The following is a 6000-nucleotide window of genomic DNA, read 5'->3' on the forward strand; positions in this document are numbered from 1 at the left end:
AGACCCTAGCCAGCTGTCTTCTTCCTCCAGTCGTCAAAACAGTGACCTATTATGTAAGCTCTACTAGAAGAGTTTGACAGAAAACCAAATTAGAATCATAGAATATCAAGGTTGGAAGGGACCTCAGGAGATCATCTAGTCCAACCCCCTGCTCAAAGCAGGACCAGTCCCCAATGTTTGCCCCAGATCCCTAAATGGCCCCCTTGAGGACTGAACTCACAACCCTGGGTTTAGCAGGCCAATGCTCAAACCACAATTAGTTCAGGATCTCACTGGAATCTTAGATGCTAAGTTTGATCAACTAGCCCTCTCAGTATAGTATAGAAAGTACAGAATCAGAACGGATGGAGCAGAGCCAAAAAGAAATTGTGAGGAAATTGAATTAAGGTGCACACGCGCACTCAAAGAAAGCAAATGTGACACTGCTACCAATTCATGGAACACTAATGTTAAACTACAAGTATTGCATCAAAACAATGAATTACCACCAAGTGAGAGTGGCCAATGTCTAGGGTGACCAGACAGCAAGTGTGAAAAATTGGGACAGGGGCTGGGGGGTAATAGGAGCCTATATAAGAAAAAGACCCCAAAATCGGGACTGTCCCTGTAAAATCGGGACATCTGGTCACCCTACCAATGTCAGATTTCTGGCATTATCTACCAAGAGGTCTAATCACATTTATTACAGCTAGAGCAGGTAGCAACAGCTAGAGAAAAGGTTGCAGGAATTTCTTCATTTTGGGCTAAATTCTGCCCAGCTTCATTCCATCAATACTCCCATTTTCTTCTATATAACTACTCCTGGAGTGGAGTAGGATGCAGCATGAGGAAGAGCAGCAGAGTCTAGCCTTTAATATTTTTTCTTTTAAAAAAACTAGGAAATTTCATACAAAAAAATTGCACTGAAGGCCAAATTGTGTCTTTTAGGCATTGGTTTGTATTGGAGATGCATAGACCAGGGACAGCTCAGGAAGTTTTTACACCTGTGTAAATCACTGACTTCAACGGAGTTACTTCCAATTTACACCCTTGCAGATCCCTATGTCACTGCACATGTTCTCAGGCCCTGCAGTGCCTGGTGGATATCTGGGCAGAGGCACTTTGATGCAATATTACAGTTGCCTGACTGTACCATGAGCTCGTATTATTACTCATCAAAGGAGCAGGAGAGAGACATCTGGTTTGTGACTGAGAGATCCTAAGAGATTATGGATACTTCTTAGTCTTGATCTGTCCCTGCCCTCCAAAAATGTCATTATACAGCTGCTGTGAAGCATACCAAAATATTTTAAAATAAAGGGCCAAATTGTGCCCTCAAAGGCCCAAATGTGGCTCCTGCTGAAATTGATGGGAACCCTCTCCTCTTTCAGACAGCCTAGGGTAGAATCTGAACCAAAGACTTTACAAAATAGTTTTACATGGTTGAACTGAAGGAGTGGACACATATGTGGGGAGCAACGGGACATGGTGGGATTCTGAGCGAGCTGCAGATAAATGCCAGTGAAGCACTGGGTCAGTATTGGCCAAGGGACCTGAGGGAGGCTGGAGGCTGACACGGAGAATTATATTTTATAATTTATTTTTGAAAGAAAAATATCTGGGACCAGGATGGGTCAAAGGTTCCATTTAAGTTGATGGTGTTCTAAAAACGATGACTGCAACGTTAAGACTTTCTGAACTCACCCCTGTAGCATACAGCCCAACCTTTTCAGTCTGACTACCTGCCAAACTTGCCTATAATTACGGTGCATCATTTATTAATAGTGAGAGCGGAGGGTGTGGAGCGTGGGAAATTAAGGGTGTATGTGGGTGTAAATGACAGCAAAATGTATTTCTATGTATCTATGCCGATGCCAAGGAATGAGATAAGGTGGGTGAGGTAGTGTCTTCTATTGGGTCAACTTCTGTTGGTGAAAAAGACAAGCTTTCAAGCTTACATAGAGCTCTTCTTTAGGTCTGGGAAAGGTATTCAGAGTGTCACAGCTAAATACAAGGTGGAACAGATTGTTTAGCATAAGTAGTTAGCGCATATTGTGAGGAACCATTCAAGGTGAAGTGGCCAGTTAACGCCTCTGCAGTCATAGGACAAAAAAGGGGGCTTAGTGGGTTACAGATTGTTATAATAAGCCAAATATCCAGTGTCCATGGCCCTGTCTACACATACAGCACTGCAGCGACACAGCTGTACCAACAGACTTGTGCGGCTGCAGCACGTCTGGTGAAGACGCTCTATGCCAACGGGAGACAGCTCTCCCGTTGGCATAAAAAACCTACCCTGCGAGCAGCATAAGCTATGTTGTCAGGAGAAGCTCTACCACCAACATAGCGCTATGCACACAAGTGCTTATGTAGGTGTAATTTATGTCACTCAGAGGGTGGAATATTCACACCCCTGAGCAGCATAAGTTTTGCCCACATAGGTGGTAGTGTAGACATAGCCTATGAATGTCTTTCCTCATCACATTGTTCAAAACACTGCGATGAAGGCTAGGAAGGAATTTCCAGTCACTTGAAATTGATGTGGGAGATTATCCTGTGGATCTCTATTACTTTTGGGGGCAAGAGTATGGAACTCAAGAACAAACGGCAGTAATACAGAGCTGTATAACTTGTGTTGGATAAATAATTGAGGGCTATGGCTAAACAGGTGAACACCAGCTGGCTAAGTCTGGAATTAACTATAACTCAAACTGCACAGCAGACTCTTGATTTTGGAAGCTACTAGCTCTCAGCAAACATTTCAGCTATTCACTTCCAAAGACTGCTGACACACATGTAAGACCTGGTGTCTGATCTAATATAAACATAAGCCATGCTGTACTGGAACAAGTCTCTGTTGAGCCATCAAGCTTGGTTTCCTAGCTCTAGCTGTGGCCAGTATGTGATGAGTCACAGGAAGTTGAAAAATCCCCCAAAATACATCAAGTCAATTGGGCATTGCTATATGCTAGGGGGAGGGGGCATTCCTTCCTGATGCCACCAGCTGATCAATACAATACAATCACTGTGTATAACCATCTATTGAAAAGAGAGTGGAACGTCTGACTTGTGCTAGTCATTTACAGTCTGATGTAGCTTTGGAAATGTTTTTCTCCTCTGGATTCTTCAGGGATTTAAGATGTAAGCAGTGTAAGGATGAGCTCCACCCTGACATCTGGTGGTGAGGTGTGGCAAGTTATAGAAAAGAACTTCAGGGGCCTATCTCATTTGCATAGGCACACCCACCCCGCCAAGAATGAGGCCATAGCTGCCCAAATGGTCACTTTGGCTGCTGTGGGATCCCCAGTGTCTCTGTTATTGGGGCAGGAAGAATAAATTGTTATTACCCTGATTATGGGAACTGTGCTTGGAACTGTACTTGGCCTTTTGTTATGATGGAGGGACTCACCATCAACTAAGTAGCACTCACTAGGCATGGGTTCCAAAACTCTGCGAATTGAGAGAGGTTAGGGATAAGTATTAATACTTTGTGGCATGGGCCCCTTGGTGAGGGCCTTACATGCTAATTGCACTTTCTCCTCTCTCCACTGTGGAATATCAGAGCTAATTTTTATTTCATGAGGAGTCTAGTTACAGGCTGCTGAGCTCGCTTTGGGTTAATGGTGTACCAGCACTGAGGCTCCCCTACTATAAGCTGAATTCACCAAAGAGCTGAACTGACGAAGAGCTGAAATCACTGAGTATTGTGTTAAGTAGTGGGGGAGCCTAAAGATATTTTGTGGAGAAGTTTGCTGGACGGCTGGAGTGCCTTGTGGACAGGCTGGTGGAGCAGTTCATAGGATGGCGGGAGCTGCTGGTGGGACACGGAGCGGAGCAGTTCGTGGGACGGCGGGAACTGCTGGTGGGCTGCGGAGCGAAGGCCTATGGAGCTGTGGGGCGGTCAGCTTCAGATCATGTAAGGTGCCTTTTACCCCCGCCCCCATCTCCACCCAGGTTGGGAGGTAAAGCTCTGCAGATAAACTTTTGAACTCTGGGGCTGCCCTGACCAGGGACTGAGACTTTTGGGTCACTGGACTTTTGGGACTTTGGGTGATTTGGGGTTGCTGGACTCAAGAAACAAAGGGAAAGGGCATGCCCCAATTTGCTTGGAGTGCGTTTTTGCTCATGGGTTGTGTTATGAATCCTGTTGGTGGTGTTTCCCCAACATAATGCCACATTGTTTCTCTCTGTTATTAAAAGGCTTTTTGCTACACTCAGACTAGGTGCTTGCGAGAGGGGAAGTATTGCCTCTTGAAGGCGCCCAGTGGGGGTGGTATATATTTGTCCCAGGTCACTGGGTGGGGGCTCGAGCCGGTTTGCATTGTGTTATTGGAATGGATCCCCTAGATATTGAACCCAGCCCTTGTTGCTGCCAACTCTGAGGGGAAGAAGAGTTACAAAAGATTTACAGTTCTGGTTAGCAAGGAATGCAATTTCAACCTATCAGATTAATTTTATGCCCACGGCAGCCAGAGGTAGAAATAAGCATTCTGGCAAATGTATAGAGGACATTGGATGATTGCCAACAGAAGACGACACTGGAATGAGAAAAGAAATACTATATTCCAGTGTAGGTGTGAGATAATGATGATGAGTAATCTATTACAGATTATTTCTGCTTGTTTTAAACCATACAGACCTTCCAGGAATAATGTATGTTTAATATCAAACCACTTAAAATCCCTCCGCTGCAGTACTCCATTTGCTTCATGCTAATAAACAAGACAAATATGGGGTAGCCTGTTCCACCAGACTCTACTGTAATAAACACGGGGAGGCTGAGGGAGGTTGGGTTTTTCTGCCTGCTGTGGGGAGCAGGTCATGTGGGGCTGGCTGAGTGGGAATGAAGGAGACTCTCTTAAGGCCTACACTGTCCCCAGGAAAAGCATGTCCTCCAGTTTGAGACACCAAAGCGCCCCCCAAAAGAGCAGCTCCTTTCCCTGTTTGAGACACTGAAGCCTCCCACAAAAAGCAGTTTATCCTATTTTAAGACAATAAGTTATCCCACAGAGAGTAATTCCCCATAGTCTGGGACACTGAGGTCTCTCACAAGCAGCAGCTTCCCCTAATGTGAGACACCAAGCTTCCCGCAAAAGCAGCTCCTCCACTGTCAGACTCTGGACCCTCTCCCCACACCCAGAGCAGTTCTCCCCTCTGTCTTTTCCGACACCCATGGCAGGTTGCTACAGTCAAGTGCTGGCAGCTTCACAAAAACATTTAATTTCTTCAGACTTCAACTGACTTTAATTACAAGTTCTGTTTGTAAAATCTCTCCTTCAGCAAAACTGGATGTCTTGAGGGACTGGTATGGAATACAAAGGGTCGCTGGCTCTCCCTCTGTTTAGTAATTACCAGAAATTGTTACTCTTTGACACTTTGACAGCAACTAGTACTTGGTTGCTTATCCATAGGGAAAACTGTACTGAGACTATTCTATTTCTTTTGCGAACATGCCATCATTAAATTGGTAAAATTCCAGAGCCTCCTCACTCTGCCTCCCACAAGCAATAAGGCAATAAGTGCAGATTAAATTTAAAGTATTTTTATAGTTTGGAAACTGACAATTTCTAAGCAATTTTTTATTTGTGCAAGTCCCACTTATGGTCACATAAAATATTGACAGAATCCAACATTTCTTGGATTTTGTTTTACTAAGGTGCCTTTTGTGGTTTACTGATAGTAAATTTACTTACAGAAATATGTAAGTCCAATTGCTATAGTGTACAAATGCACAGATTATAATAACCAGCATAAGCAATTAGCCCTTATGTGAGATAGTCTGCATAATTTATTTGTGGGTTCACCGGCTGATTCTGACTATATATATATGTGGAGTAAACAGACTAGCAAAGAAAGAAAACTAAAGTATATATGTGTGTGCTGTGATTTTCAAAGCCAACTAGGAAATTTCGCCACACACCTCATGTTAATTGAAAATTTAAAGAGATAGATATATATATACACAAAACACACACATACAAATATATGTATATAAACATACAGACATATATGCACATATAT

The sequence above is a fragment of the Lepidochelys kempii genome, chromosome 3, assembly GCF_965140265.1.
Source record: "Lepidochelys kempii isolate rLepKem1 chromosome 3, rLepKem1.hap2, whole genome shotgun sequence".
NCBI lineage: Eukaryota > Metazoa > Chordata > Testudines > Cheloniidae > Lepidochelys > Lepidochelys kempii.